Source organism: Saimiri boliviensis, chromosome 14 (genome assembly GCF_048565385.1).
Source record: "Saimiri boliviensis isolate mSaiBol1 chromosome 14, mSaiBol1.pri, whole genome shotgun sequence".
NCBI lineage: Eukaryota > Metazoa > Chordata > Mammalia > Primates > Cebidae > Saimiri > Saimiri boliviensis.
In genome coordinates this window covers 56,067,628-56,079,452 of record NC_133462.1, presented here as the reverse complement: position 1 = coordinate 56,079,452, position 11,825 = coordinate 56,067,628, and positions in this window count along the sequence as shown.

Below are 11,825 nucleotides of genomic sequence, written 5' to 3'. Positions count from 1 at the left end.
AAATTCTTCCCTATATTCTTCAGATTCCAGTAGGGAGGGAAGGAAGTCAGCCATGTTAACAAATAGCATATATAATAAATATATCCTAGCAGTGTGCGGTGGCTCATGCCTGTAACCCAAGCACTTTGGGAAGCCAAAGAGGGCAGATCACCTGAGGTGAGGAGTTCGAGACCAGCCTGGCCAACATGGTGAAACACTCTCTACTAAAAACATACAAAAAATAAAAATAATAAGCTGGGCATGGTGGCACATGCCTGTAATCACAGCTACTCAGGAGGCTGAGACAGGGGACTTGCTTGAACTCAGGAGGAGGAGGTTGCAGTGAGCCAAGATTGCACCACTGCACTCCAGCCTGGGCAACAGAGCAAGAGTCCATCCACTCCAAATAAAAAAGGTAAAATAAATACATCCCAATGTGATGGTGCACTCTAAGGAGACAGTAAGTAGGTAAAGGACAGAAGAGTGGCTGTGGACACCTGTGCCTCTCCCAGGTCCGCTGAGCACCTGTAGAAGGTGTGCTGTAGGTGGCAGCCCAGGAAGGGCTGGGGCAGTGGCTGGAATTACATTAAGTTTGGCAGGCTCCATTTAGGAAGAACTGGACATTCCTACTGATCTTCCCTTTCAGAACATGTCTGTCTCTGCAGAATCCATCCTCTCATAATACAGTACAGAGAAATAAACTCAATGCAAGTTACAGACCTGAATGTAAGAGCTAAAATTATAAAACATCTGGAAGAGGCTGGGTGCAGTGGCTCATGCCTGTAATCTCAGCACTTTGGGGGGACAAGATGGGCGGATTACAAGGTCACTTGAACCCCAGAGGTGGAGGTTGCAGTGAGCCAAGATCATGCCATTGCACTCTGGCCTGGGCAACAAGAGTGAAACTCCTTAAAAAAAAAAATCTGGGGCCGGGCGCGGTGGCTCAAGCCTGTAATCCCAGCACTTTGGGAGGCCGAGGCGGGTGGATCACGAGGTCAAGAGATCGAGACCACCCTAGTCAACATGGTGAAACCCCGTCTCTACTAAAAATACAAAAAAATTAGCTGGGCATGGTGGCGCGTGCCTGTAATCCCAGCTACTCAGGAGGCTGAGGCAGGAGAATTGCCTGAACCCAGGAGGTGGAGGTTGCGGTGAGCCGAGATTGCGCCATTGCACTCCAGCCTGGGTAACAAGAGTGAAACTCCGTCTCAAAAAAAAAAAATCTGGAAGAAAATATTAGAGAAAAATCTTTGTGACCTTGGGTTAGGCAAAGCTTTCTCAGGTAGGATGCAAAATGTAACCAACACTTACACAAAATAATGGGAATTGGGCCGCTTGAAATATTTAATTTGTGACCGGACATGGTGGCTCATGCCTGTAATTCCAGCACTTTGGGAGGCCAAGATGGGTGAATCATGAGGTCAGAAGATCAAGACCATCCTGGCCAACATGGTGAAACCCAGTGTCTACTAAAAATATAAAAAAATTAGCTGGGCGGGGTGAAGTATGACTGCAGTCCCAGCTACTCAGGAGGCTGAGGCAGGAATGTTGCTTGAACCCAGGAGGCAGAAGTTGTAGTGAGCCAAGATTGCCCCACTGCACTCCATTCTGGTGACAGAGCCAGACTCTGTCACACACACACATATACACACGCACAAGTTTAATTTGCTTTCTAAAAGCAAATGTGCAGAAAAGAAGAAGATAAGCAGCAACACGGAGAAAACATTTGTGAAATGTATCTATGCAGTTGTCCCTCAATACCTACAGGAGATTGCAAGATCCCTGCAGATAACAATGTCAGGGGATGCTCAAGTCCCTGACATAAAATGGTGCAGTAACTGGGCTCAGGCCTATAGTCCCAGCTCTTCGGGAGGCTGAAGTGGGAGAATTGCTTGAGCTCAGGAATTTGAGGCTGGCTTGGCCAACATAGTGAGACCTCATCTCTACAACAAATAAAAATATTAACTGGGTGTGGTGGCTGGGGCTTGTGGTCCCAGCTACTCAGGAGGCTGAGGTGAGAGGATCGCTTAAGCCCAGGAGGCTGAGGCTGCAGTGAGCTGAGAGCACACTATTGCCTCCTACCCTGGGCGACAGAGTGAGATCCTGTCTCAAAAAAGAAAATAAATAAAATAGCAAGGTGTTTGTGTATAACGTCCACACATCCTCCCAGAGACTGTCCATCAGCTCTAGGTCACTTAGAATAACTAATGCAACATTAATGCTATGTAAATAGCTATTATACTGACTTTTAAACTTTGCATTCTTTTTCTTGTAGTGTTTTTGTTTGTTTGTTTGTTTTTTTGAGACGGAGTTTCACTCTTGTTACCCAGGCTGGAGTGCAATGGTGCGATCTCGGCTCACTGCAACCTCCGCCTCCTGGGTTCAGGCAATTCTCCTGCCTCAGCCTCCTGAGTAGCTGCGATTACAGGCACGCGCTGCCATGCCCAGCTAATTTTTGTATTTTTAGTAGAGACAGGGTTTCACTTTGTTGACCAGGATGGTCTCGATCTCTTGACCTCGTGATCCACCTGCCTCGACCTCCCAAAGTGCTGGGATTACAGGCGTGAGCCACTGCACCCGGCACTTGTAGTGTTATTTTTATTGCTTTTTAAAAATGCTTTTTTTTCTCTTCTTTTTAAAATTTTTATTTGGATTACAGGTGCATGTCACCACACCCAGCTAATTTTTGTATTTTTAGTAGAGATGGGGTTTCATCATATTGGCCTTGATCTTCTGACCTCACAATCCACCTACCCTGGCCTCCCAAAGTACTGGGATTACAGGCATAAGCCACCACACTGGGCCCTAAATTTTTTTTTTTTTTGAGACAGGGTCTTGCCCGGTCATCCAGACTGGAGTGCAGTGATGGGATCATAGTTCACTACAGCCTCAACCTCCTGAGCTCAAGCAGTCCTCCTGCCTCAGCCTCCCATGTATCTGAGACCACAGGTGCAGCCACCACATTGGTTTTAGATATGTATATATGTATATGTATGCATTTGAGCCAAAGTCTCGCTCTGTTGCCAGGCTGGAGTGTAGTGGTATGATCTCAGCTCACTGCAACCTCTACCTCCCAGATTCAAGCAATCCTCCTGCCTCAGCCTCCCCAGAACCTGGAACTACAGGCACATGCCACTATGCCCAGCTAATTTTTTTTTTTTTTTTTTGTATTTTTACTAGAGACTGGGTTTCTCCAGGTTGGTCAGTCTGGTCTTGAACTCCTGACCTCAGATTCTCCTGCTGTGGCCTCCCAAAGTGCTGGGATTACAGGTGTGAGACACCGTGCCCAGCCCAAATATTTTCAATTCTGCGGAATCCACTGGTATGGAGCCAGCAAATACAGAACCCAAGGACAATGAAACTGCAGATTCTGAAAACCAATTATACTAATTGTCTCCAGAATAGTTAATTACTTCAATGGGAAAAAAAGCATGATCACCAGAGGGTGCCCTTTTACTCTCAAAATATCCCACTTTGCTGTTCTTTGAAAATATTCACAGGAAGCAAAGAAAATATTTGCTCTGAGTTAAGTGAGGGAATATGGATAAATTAAACACACATGTCTGTACACACACAGAGAACAATAAAGCAACAGAGGCCACAAAAATAGCATGGAGGAAGCACGGGAAAGATACATTCAGGAGTTCTTCGCACTATTCCTCCAACTTTTCTTTAAGTTTGAAGTTATATCAAAGTAAAAAGTTGGGCTGGGTCCAGTGGGTCACACCTGTAATCCCAGTGCTTTGGGAGGCCGAGGCAGGAGGATCGATTGAGCCCAGGATTTTAAGACTAGCCCGAGCAACATAGACCCCATCTCTTAAAAAATAAAATAAAAAAGCCGGGCGCGGTGGCTCAAGCCTGTAATCCCAGCACTTTGGGAGGCCGAGGCGGGTGGATCACGAGGTCAAGAGATCGAGACCATCCCGGTCAACATGGTGAAACCCCGTCTCTACTAAAAATACAAAAAATTAGCTGGGCATGGTGGCGCGTGCCTGTAATCCCAGCTACTCAGGATGCTGAGGCAGGAGAATTGCCTGAACCCCGGAGGCGGAGGTTGCAGTGAGCCGAGATCACGCCATTGCACTCCAGCCTGGGTAACAAGACCGAAACTCCGTCTCAAAAAAATAATAATAATAATAAATAAAAAATAAATAAATAAATAAAATAAAAAATTAAGGCTGGGCGCAGTGGCTCAAGCCTGTAATCCCAGCACTTTGGGAGGTCGAGGAGGGTGGATCACGAGGTCGAGAGATCGAGACCATCCTGGTCAACATAATGAAACCCCGTCTCTACTAAAAATACAAAACATTAGCTGGGCATGGTGGTGCGTGCCTGTAATCCCAGCTACTCAGGAGGTTGAGGCAGGAGAATTGCCTGAACCCAGGGAGGCGGAGGTTGCGGTGAGCCGAGATCATGCCATTGCACTCCAGCCTGGGTAACAAGAGTGAAACTCTGTCTCAATTAAAAAAAAAAAAAAAAAAATTAGCCGGTGTGGCAGAATGCACCTGCATCCTCATAGCTCACTGCAACCTTGACCTCATGGGCTCAAGTGATCCCCCTACCCTGGTCTCCTGAGAAGCTGGGACTACAGGCACATGCCACCATGCCTGGCTAATTTTTCAATTTTTTGTAGGTTGCCCAGACTGGTCTCAAATTCTTTGTCTGAAGCAATCCTCCTGCTTGGCCTCCTGAAGTGCTGAAATTAGAGGTGTGAGAGTCACTGCACCTGGCCTTTTGAGGAATTTTAGAATAGTCTGTTGGCAGTTGAAGACAAGTATTTCAAACAAGGCTGCTAACCTGAATCTCTCAGAAGCGTTTTTTTTTTTTCTGTATTTAATCCTGGATGTTATTCTCAAATTCACTGCAGTACACATTGTAATTGGACAACAACAGGGAAACTCATTCATTTCTCTTTGAATGACCACTGCTTGCAAGCCGCAGCCACTGTATTCATTTATTTCCTTGTTCTGGTTTCTAATGCTATTAGCATCCCCATCTTGACACTGTTTTCCTATTTTATGTCTCTTTCTTCACTGAAATTGTTATTGAGATAATTGTAGAATCACATGCAATTCTAAGAAACAATATAAGCTTGGCACGGTGTCTCACACCTATAATCCCAGCACTTTGGGAGGCTGAGGTGGGTGGATCACCTGAGGTCAGGAGATCTAGACCATCTTGGTCAAGACGGTGAAACCCATCTCTACTAAAAAATAAAAAAATAGTTGGGCATGGTGGTGCCTGCCTGTAGCCCCAGCTACTTGGGAGGCTGAGGGAGGAGAATCACTTGAACATGGGAAGCAGAGCTAAGATTGCTCTGCTGCAGTGGCTGGAGTGCAGTGGTGTAATCATAACTCAAGAGATCCTTCCACCTTAGCTCAAGGATCTCTTGAGTAGTCCCAGCTACTTGGGAGGCTGAGGGAGGAGAATCACTTGAACCTGCAGTGAGCTAAGATTGCACCACTGCACTCTAGCCCAGCAACAGAGCTAGATCCTGACTCAAAAAGGAAGACAGAGAGAGAAAAAGAGAGAGAGAGAGAGAGAGAGAGAAAGGAAGGAAAGAAAGAAAGAATACAAACTAGGTACAGTGGCTCTCATGCCTGTAATCTCAGCACTTTGGGAGGCCAAGGTGGGTGGATCACCTGAGGTCAGGAGTTCAAGACCAGCCTGGCCAACATGATGAAACCTCATCTATACTAAAAGTACAAAAGAAAAATTAGCTGGACGTGGTGGCAAGTTCCTGTAATCCCAGCTACTCAGAAGGCTGAGACAGGAGAATCCCTTGAACCCGGGAGGTGGAGTTGCAGTGAGCCAAGATAGTGCCACAGCACTACTGTACAGCCATGAGGACAGAGTGAGATTCAATCTAAAAAAAATAATGATAATAAAATAATAGTAATAATATTACAGACAGATCTTTTCTATACTTGGCCCAGATTCCTCCAGTGGTGACATTTTGCAAAATTAAGTCCACTACCACATCTCTGATAGTAACACTGTTACAATCTATCCATCTTCTTCCCATGGCCCTATTTTACTTTCTGTGTGTGTGAAGTTAACCTGGGTAGGTTTGTGTATCCATAGCAGTCGACATACAGAAGTTTGTCCACACCACAAGCATGTGTCCTGTGATCCTTTTATAATCACACCCACCACCCTCTAATGCTCCCATCCCCAGAGCCAATCAGAAAGCTTTCTAAAAAGCTATTAGTCTCCTAGGGATCCCCAGATTCTACTCCGCCATCTGCTGAGCAAGAAGCCCAAGGGTGGGGTCAGATAACTGCATACTTAATACGATGCTTAATTGACTCCAGTGCTGAAGATAAGACTGATACAAAAATTGAGCCCAGCTGACTGGACGCAGCGGCTCATGCCTACAATCTCAGCACTTTGTTTTGTTTTTGTTTTTGTTTTGAGACACAGTCTCACTCTGTCACCCAGACTGGAGTGCAGTGGTGCGATCTCAGCTCACTGCCACCTCCGCCTCCTGAGGGTTCAAGCAATTCTCTGCCTCAGTCTTCCAAGTAGCTGGGGATTACAGGTGCCCACTACCACATCCAGCTAATTTTTGTATTTTTAGTAGAGACGGGGTTTCACCATCTTGGCTAGGCTGCCCTTGAACTGCTGACCTCGTGATCCACTCACCTCAGCCTCCCAAAGTGCTGGAATTAACAGGCATGAGCCACTACACCTGGCCTAATCTCAGCACTTTGGAAGGCTGAGGTGGAAGGATCTCTTGAGCCCAGACAGCAAAAGTTCTAGTGAGTTATGATTACACCACTGTACTCCAACCACTGCAACAGAGCAAGATCCTGTGTCAAAAAAAAAAAAAAGAAAGAAAGAAAAGAAAAGAAAGAATAAGCCAGGTATGGTGGCTCAGACCTGTAATCTCAGCACTTTGGGATACCTAAGCGGGTGGGTCACCTGAGGTCAGGAGTTTGAGACCAGCCTGGCCGACATGGTGAAACCTCATCTCTACTAAAAATACAAAAATTAGCTGGGCATGGTGGCAGGTGCCTGTAATCCCAGCTACTAGGGAGGCTGAGGCAGCAGAATCACTTGAACCCGGGAGGCAGAGGTTACAGTGAGTTGAGATCATGCCATTGCACTACAGCCTGGGTGACAAGAGTGAGACTCCATCAAAAAAGAAAGAAAGAAAGAGAGAGAGAAGAAAAGAAAAAGAAAAGAAAGAGAGAAAAGAAAGAAAGAGAAAGAAAAAAAGGAGGGAGGAAGGGAGAAAACCAAGGAGCCTTCAAAAGCCCTCAAATTCCAAAAATTTTGGTTTTACCTCTGGGCGAGTGAGGCCATAGGAGGAGTATCAGCAGAGGAGGGGTGGGATGTTACACCCAATTCTTTTTTTTAGTCTCTACAAAAAATACAAAAATTAGTGAGCATGGTGGTGCGCACTTGTTGTTCCAGCTATTTGGGCGGGGCTGAGGCAGGAGGACAGCTTGAACCTGGGAGGTCGAGGCTGCCGTGAGCTAGGATCATGCCACTTTACTCCAGCCTGGGTGACACAGCAAGACCTGTCTCAAATAAAAAGACAGGGAGTGGGCAGGGAGCCTGGGGGATGGAAAAGAGCTCTGTCCTCTATTATCACATGGAATCACAAGTGTCCAGCATGGTAAATCCAAAAATAGAACGCTGAGCTTTAGTGGGTTTTTTTTGTTTTTTGTTTGTTTATTTGTTTGTTTTGAGACAAGGTCTTGCCCTGTCACCCAAGCTTGAGTTCAGAGGCACAATCTTGCCTCAGTGCAACCTCCGCCTCCCAGTTTCAACTGATTCTCCTGCCTGAGCCTTCGGAATAGCTGGGATTACAGGTGTGCACCACCATGCCCAGCTAATTTTTGTATTTTTAGTAGAGAAGGGGTTTCACTATGTTGGCCAGGATGGTCTAGAACTCCTGGGCTTATGATCCACCATCCTCGGCCTCCCAAGTGCCGAGATTACAGCCAGGCGTGAGTCACCGCAACCGGCCTGAGCTTTAGTACTGAGAGGAGCAACTCTCAAATTGTGGTTCCCAGAGGGGTGGCAGCAGAAGCACCATCACCTGGGAGCTTGCCAGGAATGCACATTCTCAGGCCCGGGCCCAGATTTGCTGCCTTCGAAACTCTTAGGTAGGGGGCCCAAAATCTTAATGACTCCACCCCAGGTATTCTGATGCACGCTCAAATTTAAGAACCGCTGAGCTGGGTGCAATAGCTCACACCTATAATCCCAGCACTTTGGGAGGCTGAGGCTTGTGGATCACCTGAGAACAGGAGATTGAGACCATCCTGACCAATATGGTGAAACCCGGTCTCCAGTAAAAACACAAAACATTAGCTAGGTGTGGTGGCAGCTGCCTGTAATTCTGGCTACTAGAGAGCCTGAGGTAAGAGAATTGCTTGAACCTGGCATATGTTGCAGTTAGCCAGATTACTCCACTGCACTCCAGCCTGGGAGACAGAGCGAGTCTCCATCTTGGAAAAAGCAATTAAGAATAATTGACTTAAAGATATGAAGGTCTCTACCCCATCTTTACAAAAAAAAAAGAAAGAAAAACAGACGATGGACATTCTCTTGGCATTGAAAATTTTCTAAAATTAGATTGTGCTGATGGCTGTGCAATTAGACAAATTGACTAAAAATCATTGAAAGGTATGCTTGAAATGTATAACCTCACCTTATGTAAATTATGTCAATGAAGCACTCATATAACGTTTCACCTATAGAGGGCAGCAGAGATCATAAATTTTATTCAGAACAGATCCTCCCTGCCTTGAAGAATTGGCCAGCTGGGAATTTCCCCTCAACGGCATAAAATGCCTGTTTATCCAACTGTGGCCAAGCTTTGTTCTAAATTTATACCAATTGGCTGGGTGGGCGGGTCTCTTGAACCACAGAACCAGGAGAAGCCACGTCACCCTCCAAGTATCTCTCTCTCTCTCTCTCTCTCTCTCTCTTTCTCTCTCTTTCTCTCCCTCTCTCCTTTTTTAGATGGAGTCGTCTTCCTCTGTCACCCAGGTTGGAGTGTGGTGGTGCAATCTTTGCTCACTGCAACCTCCACCTCCCAGGTTCAAGCGATTCTCCCGCCTCTGCCTCTTAAGGAGCCTGGATTACAGACATACACCACCTCGGCTGGCTAATTTTTGTATTTTTAGTAGAGATGAAGTTTCACCATGTTGGCCAGGCTGGTCTTGAACTTCCAACTTCAGGTGATCTGCCCACCTCCACCTCCCAAAGTTCTGGGATTACAGGAATGAGCCACTGAACCCAGATGGAAGGGATGGTTCTCGCAGGGTAAAAAATGTAAACTAGGATCCATAGCTTGACCTTCAAAAGACCCCAATTCTTCTGGGTACGATGGCTCGTGCCTCTAATCCCAGCACTTTGGGAGGCCAAGGCAGGCAGATCACGAGGTCAGGGATTCAAGACCAGCCTGACCAATATGGTGAAACCTCATCTCTACTAAAAATTCAAAAAGATTAGCCAGGTGCGGTGGCAGCCACCTGTAATCCCAGCTACTCTGGAGGCTGAAGTAGGAGAATCACTTGAACCCAGGAGGTGGAGGTTATGGTGAGTGGAGATCGTGTCACTGCACTCCAGCCTGGGTGACAAAGCAAGACTCCATCTCAAAAACAAATTTTTTTCCTTCTTCCTTCCTGCCTGCTTGTCTCTCTTTTTTTTTTTTTTTTTTTTAAGAGATGGGGTCTTGCTATGTTGCCCAGGCTGGTCTCAAACTCCTGGGTTCAAGTGAGCCTCCTGCCACAGTCTCCAGGGTAGCTGGGACTGCAGGTGTGAGCGTGTGAGCTACCATGCCTGGCCTTGATGGAAACAAGTGCCCCGAGAAAGTGCAGGGCCCTATCAGATCCAGGCATGCCACAGGGCAAAGACAGCGTAGAACTTCCCAACTGAGGAATCCAAGGAAAACAAACACCAAAAGCATGCAGATGGACAGGTTAAAGTACCACCCACTCAGTCATCTCCCAGCATTAATTTACGGAGCATGTCCGGGATAGACAAGGAAGAATGAAACAAGAAAATATCACAGGGTGGTGGGGTGATTAGGAAAACTCAGGAGAGATGGAGTGATTTAAATCCCAGAAGTGTTGGCTGGGCCAAGTGGCTCACACCTGTAATCCCAGCACTTTGAGAGGCCGAGACGGGTGGATCACCTGAGCTCAGGAGTTTGAGACCAGCTTGGCCAACATGGCAAAACCCCATCTCTACTAAAACAAAAATAAAAAAATTAGCTGGGTTTGGTGGTGAGCACCTGTAATCCCAGCTACTCAGGAGGCTGAGTCAGTAGAATTGCTTGAACCCAGAAGACAGAGGTCGCAGGGAGCTAAAATCTCAGCACTGTACTCCAGTTTGGGTGAAAGGGCAAGACCCTGTTTCAAGAAATGAAACTAAAAATAAATAAATAAATAAGAGAAGCATCACTAAGAATTTTTTTTTTTTTTGAGACAGAGTCTTGCTCTGTTGCCCAGGCAACAGAGATCTCGGCTCGACCTCTGCCTCCTGAATTTAAGCAATTTTCTGCCTCAGCCTCCCAAGTAACTGGGATTACAGGCACCTGCCATCACACCCTGCTTGTGTGTGTGTGTGTGTGTGTGTGTGTGTGTGTGTGTGTGTGTGTGTGTTTAGTAGAGATAGGATTTCACCATCTTGGCCAGGCTGGTCTTGAACTCCTGACCTCGTGATCCGCTAACCCTGGCCTCCCAAAGTGCTAGGGTTACAGACATGAACCCAGCCAAGAAGAGATTTGTCACCGCACCCAGCCAAGAAGAGATTTGTCAATTGAGTTCTGAATGACAGAAGGTGTTTGATTGAAGGGGGGCTAAAGAAAGACTCAAATGCCTAGGAGTTCGATATCAGCTTGTGCAATATAGGGAGACCTTGTCTCTACAAAAACAACCAACCAACCAAAAATTAGCTGGGCATGGTGGTAGGGGAAACTGGTGCCAGTTACTCAGGAGGCTGAGGCCAGAAAATCTCTAGGCCCTGGGAGGTTCAGGCTGCTGTGAGTTGTGATCACCCCACTGTATTCGGCCTGTGAGTCTGAGACCCTGTTTAAAAAAAACACACACACAAAAAAATAGAGGCCTGAGCATGAATATTCATCAGTGACCCTATGTTGAACCAACAAAGCTGCCCCCAGATCCTGAACCATCAGAAACTGTAAGATAATAAATGTTGATTGTTTCAACAATTCATGTAAATGGCCCACTAAGTTTAGGGTCAATTTGTGACACAGCAATAGCTAACTAGTATCTCTAGATTTTTTTTTTCTTTGAGATGGAATCTTGCTCTGTTGCCAGGCTGGAGTGCAGTGGTATGATCTTGGCTCACTGTAACATCCACCTCCTGGATTCAAGTGATCCTCCTGCCTCAGCATCCTGAGTAGCTGGTACTACAGGCACACGCCACCACACCCAGTTAATTTTTGTATTTTTTGAGGAGAAGAGGTTTCTCCATGTTGGGCAGGATGGTCTCGATCTCTTGACCTCATGATCCACCCTCCTCAGCCTCCCAAAATGCTGGGATTACAGGAGTGAGCCACCATGCCAAGCCTACCATTGCTACTGATCTTTGTAGCCAAGGATAATTATCTCAAAACAATTATGTCATCCTCCTCAATTCTCCTTTCAAAATCTCTGTCTTCCATTCCCTCCCTCAATATGCACATGGTTTATTTACTATAGCACTCCTTTCCCACTGCAAAGCCTATTTCCAAATAAATATTCCTCTGTTTTAGAAAGCTTCTCCTTGTTTGTTATTTAGGTTGACAATTTCCTCTTTGAGCCTTGTATGGGGTAGAATTTCCTCCCACTAAAGTATCTGTTGAAGGCCAAAAGCCCCCT